Here is an 18,022-nt window from a genome sequence, read left to right as displayed (position 1 = left end):
CCTATAAGTGTTTCATGGAATTGGATCCTCCTGCTTTTGAGGGCAAGACAGACCTGAGGCTGCGGAGTCGTGGATACATGAAATAAAGCATATTTTTCGTGTTTTGGATGTCCCAGAGGAACTGAAAGTGAATTTCGGTACCTATCATTTGAAAAACCACGCTGAGAAGTGGTGGGACATGATCTCATCGGTTAAATTCAAAGACAAAAATGTTACGTGGGATGAATTTGTTGAAGTTTTTAACTCTACATATTTTCCTTAGCATAAATGAAGTAAGAAGATGCAAGAATTCCTAGACCTGCAATAGAGGACGATGACCCTGTCCGACTATATTACTAAGTTTCGTTGTTTGGAGCGATATTGTCCAAATATTTACGTTGCGGAAAAGGAACGAGCGATGAAGTTCACTCGTGGTTTGAGGCCTACTCTAAGAACCAAAGTGTTAACTAGCGGGCCAAAGTCACTCGAGGAGGCTATTGAGGTAGATACTCTATTGGAAGAAGACCAAGCCGAGCAGCAGACCAAGGTTTTTACGATTGCAAGTGAGAAGAATCCCAGTAGGAAGGAGTCCTCGCTACCTACTAGAAGGCGAAAGCGTCAGGAAGGACATCAGAACCGCCAGCAAAGGCAATCCCAGCGACCGAATGCTCAACGAAATTGTCGACAATGCGATAAAGATCATCCTTTTGGAGCTTGCCCTCTCTATAATGGCAAGTGTTTCAAGTGTGGACAACCAGGGCATATTGCCAAGTTTTGTCCGAGGAAGTCTACTAGAGACTTAGTTGTTGTCGATTAGGCACCGTCAGAGGAGATCTGACCATTTTGTCGTTGTTTGATGTTTTGTGATTTCGCGGACGAAATTCTTTTTAAGGAGGGTAGGTTGTAAGACCCGCAAATTTTTCTGAGGAATTCAATGTTTGCATGATCTTAGGTGTATACTTTAGTTGTAGCACGCATAATTAGATATTATGTGAATTATGCTTGAATTTCGGTTCATAATGAGCGAGACCCGAAATTGTGTAAGTTCAATATATGAGTTAGAAGAGCCCAATTCTGGACGAATTAACTTCTAAAAATTTCAAGGTAAATTCATAATATATATGTATAGTTTGTCCTCGAATTTGGGACCTATACGACGAAAAAACACCGTCAGTGCATGTGAATTACTGGAATTGCATATCAATAGTATGTGAGCCGTAACAAGAGCATTTCTCGCAAACGATGAAAAAATTCTCTATGAAGCTTTGAAAATTATATGATGATTAAGAATTTGAAAATGAATATATTATGTGACGAAGTCAAATTTTATTTTAAAAGCATTAAATGAGCATTTGTTTTTATTATTTAAGTATCGTTTTTGGATCTGAAGATTGCCCAGACCCATGGGATGACCCATACCCTTTTTGCGCTGCTCTAGTGGACGTTTTTGGTTCTAGAGGACCAGCTGGTCAATGGCTGACCAGCTAGGCGGTGGCAGGGGTGTAAAAACCCCAACTTTCATTTGAATCCCAACCGTGGGTTGGCCAAGTGGGCGGCAACCCATGGCAATTTTGAAAGGATTTTAGTGCAGCCAAAAGGGTGACATGCATTGGTTGTAAGGGGTGGCAGCCTTGGGGCTCTTCCTATAATTTTGCCAAAACTTTTATGGCATTTTAAAACCTCAAGGAGTGGCATTTTTTAAAGTCCTTTTGAAATTTTTGAAAAGAGGTTTTTGATAGGTGAAGTGGGCGGCTATGGGGGGACGTGGAGCACCCCAGCCCTCCATCTTTCTCAGGCTAATCTTAGTCGTTCAATTAAAAACCCTACCTACTTAATCCTTAGAGAAAGGAGGAGAGCCCTAGTGGGCGATTTTCCTTTCTCTCTCCTCTCTTGCTCTCCCCTCTCTCCTCATTCTCCAGCCGTGAGGATCCTCCTCCATAGCCGTGCCCCTCCCTTGAGCTTAGGTGTAGTAGTGGGTACCAAGTTGGGACTCCCTCCTACACCACGAGCTTGGTTGAGCCCTTCCTTCTCTTCCGTTTTGGCACGCAATGAAGGTGAGCTACCATTCCACTTTGTATTACCTATGTTGTGGTTTTCGTATAAAGCAAGCCTTCACGTTTTTCCAGCATTTTTGTGAGTTCTATGATTATATTCTCTAGCCATTTTGCTTTGCACTTTGACTTCGTTAGTTTTTCTTCTTTTTAACTATTTGGTTTGTGTTCGTGATAGCCAAGGTTTTGCTCGGTTATGGCAGCAAATCTGGGCTGTTACGAGGTTTTCCTTCGGTTGGCAAGGAGGCCTTAGACCAACCCTATGCTCAGCAGCCATACCCAGTCAGGTCAACCTTCTTGGGTTCAGGTGCTGCTGGCCTGGGCTGATGTAAGACCCACAATTTTTCAGTTCAACTCTGAATAAATTCTTGAGGCATTTTCCAGTGAAAATTAGTGTTTTTACCGTAAAACGAATCGAACCGATTCCTGCGATCCAAATATACTTAGGATATTCGTATCTTCACGAATATATGCTCAAACACTCTGGAGGTCATAACTTCCTACCTGATCGAAATAAAAAGATTTTCACGAGCCAACTTTCTTAGTTAAATCAATATGAAGATAATGACCTACTCAGAAATTTTCGGAAAAAATGCTGAAAACTCAACTTTTTTGTGGGACCCACAGAAATATTCTTCAAAAAATATTCTAGAATATTCCAGGACCTTCCAGAGAATATTCCATAGAATATTCCTTCTGGATAAGATCAAACAGTCAGATGGATAAGATCAAGCTGGATTTCTGAAAAAGCCAAAAGGCAAAAGGGTCAAATGGGTTGCTTAGCCCCTAAGCAACCTCCCCTATAAATAAAGGAGCCCCACCTTTAGAAAAAATCGCCAACCCCCCCTTTGCCTTCTCTCTCTCCTCCTTTTTCCAAACCTCCCCTACCTAGCCCACTTGGTCTGAGCCTGCCTGACCTGGTCTGAGCCTGCCTGACATAGCCTGAGCCTGCCTGACCTGGTCCTAACCCACCTGACCTAGGTCTAAACCTACCTGACCTAAGTCCAAACCCAGTTGACTTGACTTGAATTTGGTTTGGTTTAAAGTCAAAGTCCAAGTCCTTTTTTGTCCGAAGTTCAAAGTTGATCCTTTTCGAAGTCGAGTCTCGTTCGAAGCATCAAAGCGTTTCGGAGTCATTTCTTCCACGAATTGAAGTAAGTTCGCTTCATTAATCCATCTCTCTCAAGTATTTGATTGTTTGTATATAGCATATACTTTCTGAAGTAGTATCTTCTTTAGTTCTTGATTGAGCCCTTTTTGGACACTTCGGTGTTCATCCGCTCGTCTCGTAACTTTCATCGGATATATATGTTTAAATATGCGGTATATGCATTCTTCAAAATGGTATCTCGCTTTAGTTCTTGGTTGAGCCCTTTAGATCACTTCGGTGTTCACCCACTCGCCTCGTAACTTCCACGAATTAAAAAAAAAAAGAAAATTCATGAAAATTTTAACTTAGCTTTGTTTTGGAAATTCGAGGCATTACAGAATTGGTATCAGAGTAAGAGTCTGAGAAACCTGGTTCGAGATTCGTCTTGTTCACGATATTGCACTGTAAGTATATTTTATACTTCTTGTTCTGATCTGGGTGCATCTTTGTATAGATGGCAACTCACGACTCACGAGGCTACTGCTATCGTTGCGGGATTATGCACGATGAGTGGGTGTACCCATATGAGGTACAAGAGTGCCAGTTTTGTGGCGAAGAGGGGCATTCCGCCAACGAATGCCAAATGAAACACACCGCCGATATGGGTTGGCGGGGATCGCTTGGTCTTAAGGTCGAGACCTCGCGTGTTAGTGGATCACATTACTCCAGTAGGGCGAGTAGCCGTACCCCAGCAACTTCAGATGGACTACCATCTCTGGTAGAATTTGACTTGAACTTTTGAGGGATTCGGTCAATCGCAAGGCTATCAACAGGCATCATGTACGCCTAGCTTACACAGTCGGGATGAGGGATGCAACAACTCTTTCTATAATCCCATTATGATTTCGAATTCCTCGAATTATAGTGCTATTATATGGGGGAACAGAGCGACTTCACAAACGCCGAGCCTGAATGGACAAGGAGAGGGATACAACTCCTATTATCTTGTTATGATCTCGGACTCCCCAAGTCATAATGATACTGAATGGGCAAGTGGACCGGCATCACTGATCTACCCACAAGATTCGCTTGAGAGTGCGGAAGTGCCCCCCAAGCCAAAACTAGTTGTGTCTGCACCAAGGCAATGTGGAAGCAAATGATACTTTGGGTTGTTTGGGTCAAGAAAGAAATCCAGTTCTTAGGAGAGACTGGTAATGTATTGGAGTCAATAGACTCATGTATGTATGGTTTCTCAACGCCTAATGTCTGCCAGTACGGCATAGCATTTTGTTTAAGGCGATGCTTGTGTAATTATGATGTATATTAAGTAAATAAAGCCTTGCTTAAGTATATACATTGAGAAACTAAAACACGTTTCTTGTATGTGATAGATAAATGGCTCTTACGACGAGGAGAACCATGCCGAGCGAGGAGTCCCATACTCAAGGATTCCTGCTGGAAACGTTCAACAATCTGGTTACTGCCATCCGTGAAACAAGGCCAGAACCAGTCGTATCTCGAAATGAGAACCTTGGGAGAATAACCTATGAAAAATTCCTCAAGCTCGATCCGCCAGTCTTCGCCTGTAGAGCCGATCCTGAACTGGCAGAGAGTTGGGTCGAAGAGACAGAACGTGCCTTCCTAGTACTGGGAGTACCAGAAGAAAAGAAGACCAACTATGGCACGTACAGGCTGAATGACAACGCATGGAAGTGGTGGGATACCACTAAGATTATCCAGTTCTCGGAAGTTGAAGTCATTCCTTGGACTGACTTCCGGAGAGCTTTTATGGATAATTACTTCCCGTTACACTCCAGAAACAAGAAGAAAATGGAGTTTCTGGAATTAGAGCAGGGTTGCATGAGTCTGATTGACTATACCACCAAATTTCAATACCTTGAAAGGTACTGCTCCCGGTTATTTGAAACCGACCAAGAAAGGGCCAACAAGTACATCAACGGACTGTGAGAAGGGCTAAGGTCACGGGTTATCACCAGCATGCCCCAAACTTTTCAAACTGCTGTGGCAGCAGCTTCGAAAATACAAGTGGATTGGGAGCGATCAAAAGTGATCATAGCAAAGAGGCCTGTAGTTGATGGTGGGAACAAGAAGAGAACGTTCCCAAGTGGCCAGGGTTCACGACAACCCTTTCAAAAGAAAAGGTTCCAAGGTGGGAATGTTACTCAACAGGTCGTGAGGCCAAGGCAGAACATGGCTCCAAACAATTTGCAGTCCAACCCAAACTGCCATGTGAATCACGCAAGAGGACCATGTCCACGTGACACAGGTGGTTGCTTCTACTGTAGCAAAGTAGGACACATTGCAAGGCAGTGCAGAAAGAAGCTTGCAGATGAGCAAAGGAGGAATGCCGAATCTGCCAGACCCTCTCAACAAATACCACAACGAACGCAAGTCCAACGACCCCCACCTAGAGTAGAACAAAGGTCTGCTGCAGGTCGTGTATACGCTGTAACTACTGAACAAGTCAAAACCGGTGACCTCATTGAAGGCACCATACCTATTAATGGACATGCAGCTTACGTCTTGTTTGATTGTGGTGCTACTCATACCTTTATCTCCGATGATTTCACCGAACAACTCCACGCCTCGGTGCAACCGATGGATAAAATGATCGAAGTATACAACCCGTTGGGTTCACGCACCAAATGTATCTATTGCATCAAGAATTTGGATATAGAAATAGTTGGGCAACACTTGCCTACTGATGCCATTTTAATCGATATGGTACAGTACGATGTCATTCTGGGAATGAATTGGTTAGCCCAGAACCATGCCAGGATCTTATGCCGAGAGGGCAGGGTGATTCTATCACGACCGGGAATGCCTAAGATAGAATATCGGATATCCAAGTCAGTTCCACAAAAGCGGCTTATATAAGCTCTTAAGGTACAAAAATACCTTAGGAAGGGTTGTGTAGCCTTCCTACATAGCATTTCAGCTGAAGGCTCAAATATCCCATCCCTTGAGAGTTTGGAAGTGGTTCGGGAGTTTTCCGAAGTGTTTCCTGAGGAATTGCAGGACTTCCACCACTTCGTGAGGTTGAATTTGGAATTCAATCCTTACCTGGAACTGCACCAATATCCAAAGACCCTTATCGTATGGCGCCAGCTGAACTCAGTGAGTTGAAGTGTCAGTTGGAGGAACTGATGGAACAAGGGTTCATCCGACCAAGTATGTCACCATGGGGAGCCCCGGTCTTGTTTGTAAAGAAGAAGGATGGATCCCTTCAGTTATGCATCGATTATCGGATGCTTAATCAGGCAACTGTTAAAAATAAGTATATGTTGCCTCGGATTGAGGACTTATTCGATTAGCTCAGAATAGCGAGAGTGTTCTCCAAGATCGACCTCAGGTCTGGGTACCATCAGCTTAGAGTTAAGGAAGAGGATATACCTAAGACTGCCTTCAAAACGAGATATGGCCATTATGAGTTCGTAGTAATGCCTTTCGGACTTACTAATGCACCTGCTTTCTTTATGGACCTAATGAACCGAGTGTTCAAGCCATACTTAGACACTTTTGTCATCATTTTCATCGATGACATTCTCGTATATTCTGAGAATGAGGAACAACACAAGGAGCACTTAAGAATCGTCTTGAAAACCATTCAAGATAATCAGCTTTATGCTAAGTTTTCAAAATGTGAATTCTGGCTAGACAAAGTAATGTTCCTTGGCCATGTGATCTTGAAAGATGGAATCGCAGTGGATTCTGCGAAGGTCGAAGCTGTGATAGACTGGAAGCAGACAGAAAATATCACTGAGGTCCGCAGCTTCCTTGGACTTGCCGGATATTATCGGAAGTTCATATAAGACTTCTCCCGAATCGCCGTACCGATGACAAAATTGTTGAAAAAGGGAGTCAAGTTCGAATGGACTGACTAGTGTAAGGAGTGCTTTGAGGTTCTCAAACAGAGGCTTACCACTGCCTCTGTCCTTACCTTACCTTCTGGTCAAGGAGGCTTCGTTGCTTATACCGATGCCTCGGGAACAAGTCTGGGTTGTGTGTTGATGCAACACGGCAAAGTGATCGCCTACGCGTCACGACAATTAAGAATTCATGAGAAAAATTACCCAACCCACAATCTTGAGCTTGCTGCGGTGGTGTTCGCCCTTAAAATCTGGCGACACTACCTATATGGACAGAAATTTGAGGTCATGTCAGACCATAAAAGCCTAAAATACCTCTTTTCTAAAAAGGAACTCAATATGCGGCAATGGCGATGGCTGGAATTCTTCAAAGACTATGAATTCACGCTTTCCTATCACCCTGAAAAGGCGAATGTCGTAGCAAATGCCCTTAGTCGCAAGACTATTGACACTCTGGCCAGCCTAACCGGACAATGAAAGTTTATGGAGGATTTCATCAACTGGAAGCCATTCTTGGTTGATACAGGCAGAATATGATTGTCAAGCCTGACAATACAGCCTGAAAATGGATCGAATCGTAGCCGAACAATTGAAAGATCCCCAGTACGTGGAGCTAAAGGCTCGAGCTGGAAAAGATGATACTTTTTTCCATTTAAAAGAAGATGGAGGAATATGGATGGAAGAAAGGATTTGGGTTCCAAATAACCCTGAGCTCCGAGATGAAGCACTCCAGGAAGCTCATAGTAGCAAGTACACTATCCACCCTAGAGGTACCAAAATGTTCAGAGACTTACAGAGAAAGTACTGGTGGAGGGGAATGAAATAAGATGTGGCTACGTTTGTCTCAAAATGTTTAAACTATCAGCAAGTAAAGATCGAGCATCAACAACCTGGTGGAAAAATGCAACGGATCGAGATTCCAGAATGGAAATGGAAAGGCATTACGATGGATTTCATCGTTGGATTGCCTCGATCTAAGAGACAACACGATTTTATATGGATGATTGTGGACAGGCTCACCAAGTCTGCTCACTTCCTGCCAATCAACACCATATATTCAACAGAAAGGTTGACAGAGATTTACGTTCGGGAAATCGTCACACTCCATGGAGTGCCGATATCGATCATATCTGATCGTGACCCGAAGTTCACCTCCCATTTCTGGGAGCAGCTGCAGAGAGCCCTGGGGACAAAACTCAAGTTCAGTACGGCTTTCCACCCCCAAACAGATGGGCAATCTGAGCGAAATATACAGACTCTCGAAGATATGCTGAGAGTCTGTATGCTGGAATGGAAACGTGATTGGGACTCCCATCAAGCGTTAGCTGAATTTGCTTATAATAATAGCCATCATGCTAGTATTGGGATGGCACCATATGAAGCCCTATATGGACGACCATGTCGATCACCACTCCATTGGGGCGAAGTGGGTGAGCGAACCTTGGACTCACCCATTGTCTTGCAGCATTACACTGAGCAGGTCCACATGATCAGAAAGAAGCTACTGACTGCTCAGAGTCGACAGAAAAGCTACACCGATCAGCGATGTAGGGAACTCACTTTTGCGGTTGGAGACAAGGTCTTCGTCAAAGTCTCTCCAACCAAGAGTGTTTTCTGTTTTGGAAAGAAGGGGAAACTCAGCCCCAGATTCGTTGGTCCCTTCGAGGTTTTGAGCCGGATAGGAGAGACCACCTACAGAGTTGCATTGCCACCGCAGTATACACAGATACACAACGTATTTCACGTGTCAATGCTTAGAAAATACGTTCACGACCCTTCCCACGTCATCCAACATGAAGACATTGACATCCGGGAGGATATGACGGCGGAAGAAAGACCAGTTGAGTTCATGGACCATCGGGAGCAAGTGCTTAGGTCGAAGGTCATTCCACTTGTTAAAGTGTGATGGCAACATCACGGAGTTGATGACTACACTTGGGAGCCCGAATCCAATATGCAGGATAAGTATCCTGAGCTATTCACTTAGTACTCTTAACTGAATTTCGCAGACGAAATTCCTTTAAGGGGGTAATGATGTAAGACCCGCAATTTTTCAATTCAACTCTGAATAAATTCTTGAGGCATTTTCCAGTGAAAAATAGTGTTTTTACCGTAAAGCGAATCGAACCGATTCCTGCGATCCAAATATACTTAGGATATTCGTATCTTCACGAATATATGCTCAAACACTCTGGAGGTCATAACTTCCTACCTGATCGAAATCAAAAGGTTTCCACGAGCCAACTTTCTTAGTTACATCAATACGAAGATTATGACCTACTCAGAAATTTTCAGAAAAAAATGCCGAAAACTCAACTTTTTTGCAGGACCCGCGAAAATATTAGTGGGACCCACATAAATATTCTTCAGAAAATATTCTAGAATATTCCAGGACCTTCCATGGAATATTCCTTCTGGTTAAGATCAAGCAGTCCGATGGATAAGATCAAGCTGGATTTCTGAAAAAGCCAAAGGGCAAAAGGGTCAAATGGGTTGCTTAGCCCCTAAGCAACCTCACCTATAAATAGAGGAGCCCCCCCTTTAGAAAAAATTGCCAACCCCCCCTTTGCCTTCTCTCTCTCCTCCTTTTTCCAAACCCCCCCTACCTAGCCCACTTGGTCTGAGCCTGCCTGACCTGGTCTAAGCCTGCTTGACTTAGCCTGAGCCTACCTGACCTGGTCCTAACCCACCTGACCTAGGTCTAAACCTACCTGACCTAAGTCCAAACCCAGTTGACTTGACTTGAACCTGGTTTGGTTTAAAGTCAAAGTCCAAGTCCTTTTTCGTCCGAAGTTCAAAGTTGATCCTTTTCGAAGTCGAGCCTCGTTCGAAGCATCAAAGCGTTTCAGAGTCGTTTCTTCCACGAATTGAAGTAAGTTCGCTTCATTAATCCATCTCTCTCAAGTATTTGATTATTTGTATATAGCATATACTTTCTGAAGTAGTATCTTGCTTTAGTTCTTGATTGAGCCCTTTTTGGACACTTCGATGTTCACCCGCTTGTCTCGTAACTATCGTCGGATATATATGTTTAAATATGCGGTATATGCGTTCTTCAAAATGGTATCTCGCTTTAGTTCTTGGTTGAGCCCTTTAGATCACTTTAGTGTTCACCCGCTCGCCTCGTAACTATCATTGGATGCGGATCTAGGTGTATATCTGCTGATTCTGCCGACGCGTCCTATATCGCACAGGCTATGTAATTTACCTTTGCCATCGCGTCGTATGATGCCAAGACTCCCTGCTTTCTGCAATTTCCAATTACTGCACTTTCGATTATGCATTTACTTACGTTGTCGTGTTGAATGACACCAAGGCTCTTGCTTTATGCAAATATATATGTAAAATATTTCGTTCAGTTACACACCCTGAACAATAGTATATGCATTTCTTTACGCCGCCACTATATAAAGCACAGGCTTCTGCTTATACTAAATATATTGCGTGTAAATGAGCGTTCAAATGGCGATCAACTCCAAATCGCCAATGCGATCCCCTTACCGCTCCTCGTTCAAGATTCTGCTTGACGAATGAAGCCCCTATTGGAAAGGCTTCGCTTTTTGGCAAAATGCTCTTGACGTAAAGACTAAGTCAATTACGTATGGCCTGGCTATGGCCCAGGGTTCCTGCAACCTTGATGGATGCAAAGTACGCACAACGGTACGCATCCATTTCTCGAGTTAAAGCTTAGCGATTTTCCACCAAAGAGGGGAGATGCCGCTGAAATGGATAAAAGAAAACACACACTTTCTCCGTTAAAGAGAGGAAGTGCTGCTGAAATTTCTGAAGGAGCAAAGAATAGCTCAGAAAGAACGTAGCAAGAGTGCTACCCAGTTCATGGAACGCCTTCTACAATGTAGAAAGGTTCGTCACACCACTACCGGTAGAGCAGAGGAGGTGCTGACAGAATGGTTGGCAAAAGAGCTGCCAGAACCAGTTAAGTGGAACAACGATGCCGTTTGTTGGAACGATGTCAGAATGACTCGTCTCCCTGACACCTGCAAGGGCGCCATACTTGTAAGAGACGTTGCGCCAAAGTAGTGGTAGCGCCTTGACAAGGTACTGAGCTCATTGCGTAAAAATACGTCGAGTAGCTGATCCGTAGAGATCGAGTCATGTGCATGCTCATTGAGAATTATCAGACAACCAGACTTGTAAGGGCCGTTGAGCCAAAGTGTGTTGTTTCCACCGAAAGAGGTGAAGTGTTCGTCAAGGCCGATGTGCCGAGAGCAGTGTTAAGCATGCATATGAATAAAACCTTTGTTCCACGGTGAAATCCATGTGGTTGATTGGGGTCGGGTACATACTTCTCAAAGGCTGCCCTATAGGCATGCAATGTTCGTCAAGTAATTATAAGACTGGCAGGCCCCTTTCAGAATTTCTCACCGAGGAAGACGGTGATGGCGCAACCTTGAGTGACATATATTTCACCCGAACCTGATAGAGTTCATTGATGGCCTCCGTCACTCAGAGGTATGGAGGTCGTGGTTATCCTTAAATATCTAAGGATTGAACCCAACTACTGCAGTGGCATAATGCATTCGAATACCTAGTAAGGATCTCTTCTGGTATGTTGTACCGTCCTACTAGGGGGATGGGGTCAACAGGCCTCTGGGGTATCTAAAATACATAGAATAATCAACCCCCAGATCATCGCGTTGTCGCCCAGATATGAGTCCCCTAAGCCCAGGGGGAGGTGAAATTATCGAAACAAAGTATTAGCTTAGGTACAACGATACTTTGAATGTATGCGTGTATGGACGTTGTTGAGTTAGTCCTGCATAACCTTTGTGAAGGTGTCATGATCGGTATACTGCTGGACCAATGAAAAAAAAAACTCAAATGATATCCATACGACTAAGCGAAGCTCAGAGAACTGTTCTTAGATTCGTAGGATACAGATGTGCCAAGCATAAAAGATTGAGCTAGACATCCATTCAAGACCCTGAAGAGGTCAAGGCTAAGTCGTTGAGACTTGAGCGGTTATTGCAAATCATAGCCCTGAAGAGGCTTATGCGAAGTCATGAAGACTTGCGTGGATGTTCAACTTATAACTCTGATGAGGCTCTTGCGATATACGCTGAGTCTTGGAGGCTTGAGCGTCATTATTACGAGTTGCGACCCTGAGTGGTCTACACATTTACTTGAGTTGAATGGACGTGTGATTGCTTGCTTACCAGACCATCAGTGGTTCTGACCCTGTTTAATGGGGATTTCAGGTGTTGGACCTGCGTGGCGATATGCGGAGCATGGCGGCATCGAGTTCCAGGGTTTCTCTAGACAGAGTTGTACCGCTTCCTTTTATTGAACCTATACTGCTTTTCTAAGCAGTGATGCTGTAATAAACATGTGGTTTTCGATAAAAGGGAACACTTTTATGGTCAATGAGTTGCTTGGCAACATACCTGCAATGTGCTCGGAGTTTTCTAAAACCGACGACTCATTATCGTCTGATTCCGCTGCTAAAAGCTTTTTTAAGTTCCGCTGCAAAGAAAAAAAAAGAAATTCATGAAAATTTTAACTTAGCTTTGTTTTGGAAATCCGGGGCTTTACAGCTAGGCAGGTCGAGCCATGGTGGAACGTACCATTGTTTCCCCTTTTATTTTATTTTGTTTCTGTTTTGTTTGGCCAGGGATGCCATGGTCTATTTTTCTGTTCGGTGGGACTAGTCCAGACTGCTGGACGTGTCTAGCAGTGGGTGACCCCAGGCCGACCACCAGCCTGGGCGCCTTCCTCTCTCCTTTTTGTGGTCTGGAACGACCCATAGCCGAGCCCCATGGCAGAGATTGTGGGATTCAGTTCCCTTTGGCCTGACATGGTCTGGACTGAATCTGGTCCAGACCTATCAAAGGCCCCCGACCCGAGCTAAGTTCGGTTAAGGGCGTTAAGACCTTCACGCCATATTTTTTGTTGGGGGTTCATGGACCTGCTGCAACCAAGTGCGGTCGGTAGGCTGCAACTGGGTGCAGGCAAGTAGGCCTGCGCCCCTCCTTTTGGTGGTGGTTTGGCCACATTTGGGGTTGTGATCATCGCAAAATTTTTCCTATTCTTGTGTATTTCTCTCTCTTCCTTCTCTTTTCCTTTTTCTATCCTCTATTTTCCTCCTTTTTGAAGGGAGAAGAATAAAAGATAGAAAAAGAAAGGGAGAAGAGAAAATAAGAGAAAAGAGGAACTCTTTTGCGCGGTCTCACTTGACCTTAATTTGAAAAGTATTTAGCAAATAACTCGCCTCCGTTTTGAAAATTTGCGGGAAAAAGATGGAGAGATGGGATTCGCTCGTCGGTACGAGGTTCGACCGTTCCTGGCGCCTTTACCAGGGGTAATCGAACCAAGGATCGAATCTATGCCTTTTGCTTTGCCTAAATATACTCTAAGAATTTATCCTAAATCTAAAATGCACAGAGAATCATGCTTGTGCAATGCAAGGATGTATGCTCTTTTGAAAGACATTTTGAAAATTTCCAAATGATTCTGAGATGAATTTGGTAAATGGAGTGAAGAAATGGTTTTTGAATGGTAGAATCTAACTTAGAACTTGGGGTAGATTAGGAGAGACATTTGTAGTTCTAAGTCTTTGAAATAATCAGAGCCTTTGGGAAGATAAATCTTTTGAAAAGAATGATTTGAAGCTGAGAAAGAAAAGGAAAGGAAATTTCAAAGTCAGAAATGGACTTTGAATTTAAATTTTGAACTTGGATTTAGGAGAGATAAATCTGTGGAAAGAGAAATTTAGAATTGAGATTTTCAAAGTCAGGATAGACTTTGAATTAGAATCGATTTTCAAGGATCGATTTTGAATTTTATATCAAAATAGGAGTTTGAATTTTAGACTTGAGAAAGAAATTTTGAAATTGGCTTTGAGAATTGGAGATGAATTTAGATTTGAAATGGAATTTTGATCTGATATTTGAGATGCAACTGAGATTTGAGATTCGAGATAGGATTGGATCCGAGTTCTGGATCTCTAAGTGGGATTGGATCCGAAGTCTAAGATCCAAAAAGTTGAATTCTGGATCCTAAATGGAATTGGATCCGAGATCTGAGATCCAAAGGTGGAAATGGATTCTGGATCCTAAAATAGAATTGGATCTTGAAGTCTAAGATCCAAAGTGGAATTGGGTTCTGGATCCTAAAATGGAATTGGATCTAAAGTCTGAGATCCAAAGTGGAGTTGGATTCTGGACCCTAAGATGGTTTTTGGATCTGAAGTCTAAGATCCAAGGTAGAATTGGGTTCTGAATCCTAAAGGTGGAACTGGACCCAAGATCTGGGATCCAAGATGAGATTGGGTTCTAACTTTAGGATTTGGAATTTCAAAATTGATTTGAGAAGTTGAACTTGAAAAATGAATTTCAAAGTCAAATTGGACTTCGAATTTTGAAGCTTAAATCTGAAATCTAGAAAATGAATCAAGAATTTCAAAGTTAAATTGAACTTTGAATTCGATTGGAATTTTGAATATAAAATGAATTTGAATTTTCAAAGTCAAATTGGACTCTGAAAATAAGATAGAATAGATGAATTGAAATAGAGTTTGAAGAAGGATATTCAAGATCACTTGGGTTTTTGAAAAAAGAATTTTGAAGATATGATGCAATTCTATTCTAAATGATGAATAAATTTAAATTTTTGAATTTGGGTTTTGAAAAGCTATCTTATTCTTGAACTGAATTAGAATAAGATTTGAAGATACAATACATCCCTGACTATGGTCATTGAATGTATTATATAATAATCTATATTTAAATTCAGGTGAAGAATAAAACACATTTTGTGCTTTTATAGAATTTAAAATGAAATTAACTCTCAATATACCCTGACTATGGCCATTGGTATATATTTTGAATTAATTTTAAGTTAAATTCTAATAAAAGAAGAAGATATTTTAAGGAAAATATGATGAATTTTGAAAATGGATCCAGTGTTATTTTGTAAAAGATAAAAATCCTAAGTTTTGTTTACATCCTGACTATGGCCATTGATGTAAATCATCAACTTCGGATTAATTTACCTCTTACGAAAATGGTGCACGTGCCATTCGTGTTTCACCATTCGTGAGAATTTGAGAAATAAAGACAAAAGCATGAAAAACAAGCAATTCATGATATTTACTATGCTCATTCATCCTAATCTAAGACTGAAAATGTAAATTTCTCATTAATATCTAAGCTATTACAATCCTTAAAATTGAAATCTGGAAGGATGACATCTCTAATCTTAAGAAGGTAATACAAATTTCCCATGACTTCCCTGCAAAGGAATGAATTAGCACAATAGAAGAAAAGTGCTTCATTGAAAGCAAAATCATATATGGTTTGTATTGATCCTAATGCAAAATGCTATGCTCATGCCGAATGAGAAAGGTGCTGAAAATGGAGGCAAGAGGCTTCAACCAACAGACCTACAGGTGACAGGTGGAGATGGAGTATATGGTGAGAATAGGCTGAAGATAGAGAAGTAGTAATGAGTAGTGAATCTCACCGCAGATACAAGCGAAGATGGGATGAAGGTTATAGCAAGGAATTTGTAAAGAACATGTTAATGTGCTGGAATGAAATCACCACAGCAAATAAGCATGCTGATGGCAAATTGGAGCGAGGGGAAATGGCATGAGATGAGCAAGATAGCATGCTTCAGCAGAGTGCCACTTGAGCTGCTATGCTGTGGAGACGTGCAAAAGAATACTGCTAATGGTGGTGTTGACGAAATATAGCAACATATGGCTGTTGCTGCATCATACATATGACTTGCAGTAGGCAGTGATGGTGAGGAAGCATGATGTATAGTGTAGATGAAAGTGCAACAAGAGAATGGAGGGTTGTGAGATGAGAATCTGCTGTAACATGCAGCAAGTAGGTAACAAATGTAGGTAAGCAGGGCGCAAAGGGTGAAGTACCTGTGTAAGTGGCTTTGTACTGTGCTGCCGGATGCTATGAAGATAGGGAATGGAGGTGCTATTAGATGGTAGTGAGGTGCTGGGGCTTAAGTGAAGTGGCAGTAGGAAACAATGTGATGGGTTGATACAGATAAATATGGGAAGGAGACATATAGGTAATGATAATAGGGGAATGGGTCTGTAGTAAATGGATAGTGTGTATATAGATGTGGTAACATGTGAATGGAAAGAGAAAGGGGGGAAGGTTCGTAGATGCTATAACTGTGTTGACAGATACAGGAAGGCTACCATGTAATGAGGGTAAAAGGTATGCAAATGGTAGGTGAAATAAGCGGGAAAGTTAGTGAAGGATATAGCTGGCCACGTGAATGGAGATATAAGAGTGTTATAGGTTAATGAATGTTAGTGGAGTATGGGATGAAGAGGATGAAAAGATGGTATACAAGAGTACAGAGATGCATAAAACGCATATGTTAAAAAAAAAATGTAGATGTTGCTTGTCATTGGCACAGAGATAGTAGCAGGAGTGCTTGTTCTGATGCACATTTGAATCCAAGACTGAGTAATAGATGAGACCACTGTGATACAAGAATATATATACATGGGATATTCATAACTTTTCATTGAACCAAGGAAATCCACCTTCAAACAGTAAAATATCAGATGGGGAATGACTATCTATATGACCGACATTTCTTTCTAATCATGTGATAATACCAGATATCCAAACTTTTCCATATGCCACTACCCAAATTCTGGCCCATCTGAGCATAGGGCTTTTACCAAGAAGGTCATAACAACATGTACAAAATTAGACTTCCTCAACCCATTATCCTTGTTAAGGAGTGATATTGCAGTATTACTATATGCAAGAAAACTAATGCCAACAACATAATTACTTTGGGAATGGCTTTATAATATATATATATATATATATATTTTGCTTTATCGAGAATGATACCAAACCTCCAAGCCATCTCTAGGGATCTCTCTTTGCAATGAGTAAGGGGTTTCAAATAAAAAAAAATGAAATATATATATATATAACAACCAATGTTTATGCTATCTGACGGTAGTTATCATGAAAGGGGTATGTCAGATACTAACAACAACACAAAAAGTAAAAAAATAAAAAATAAAAAATAAAAAATAAAATGAAAAAGAAAAGAAATAACAAGTGAAATTTAGCATTTTATGGACAACTGCTCTTGACTTCTGGATATGTTGAGGCAGGTGAATCCAGTGTCGTTAGGGTATAATGTACTCTAGCAAGGTACAGTAAATTTGTGACAATATGGTTAGCCATTAAATCAAATGATGAATAACAGCATAATTGGTTCACACGATGCCCAGCCAGCATGCCAAAAACAGGGAAATGGAAATAGCGGTGTATGGATGGCATAGTGACATGTACCAAAACAATGATAAAACAGATTTTCAAAACACTAATAACATAGAGAAGGAAAAATAACCTACATCATGGAATCAACAAGAAGGGGATTACCTAAAGAGACCAAGACCCAAATTACAGCAACGAATGTAGAGCGAACTCAATGCAGAGAATCTGATCTAGAAACACAAAGACTGTGAATGGATACATAAAAGGGGTAATATACAAATGCGACAGCATGGCGTATATGTGATGTTATGATGGGGTTATGGTAATGGTGTTGTGAACTATAATGAAGCTATCAACCAAAGTGCAGTGGAGGTGCAATATTGTATATGATAACATATGATGTGATGAAGAAAATTGTGCACACAGTATACACGAGTGTACATGTGCAGTTGGTGTATTGTGACAGAAGTATGCAATATGTTGCTGGGAGAAATGGCTTACCACCGTAGGATTAGACATATCAGCTCATTCTTCTCAAAATATATGGAAGAGAACCTCAATCATAACGAGATAAAATATCCTGGGGTTGTTGGATATCATTATGCTGAAAGCATGATTAAAACTCAATCCAAGCACAAAATCGTTGAATCAAATATAAAAAGAGATGCTGGCTGAAGAATCTGATGGTGACTTTGCCCTGGATTTAGCATAGATGCCTGATTTTGTAACCAGCTAGTCTGAGTCTGCAGTATTCCACTAACTCCAAGAATGTTAAAT

This window comes from Nuphar pumila, chromosome 4 (genome assembly GCF_984573655.1).
Source record: "Nuphar pumila chromosome 4, dmNupPumi1.hap1.1, whole genome shotgun sequence".
Taxonomy (NCBI): Eukaryota; Viridiplantae; Streptophyta; class Magnoliopsida; order Nymphaeales; family Nymphaeaceae; genus Nuphar; species Nuphar pumila.
This window is presented reverse-complemented; position numbering follows the sequence as displayed.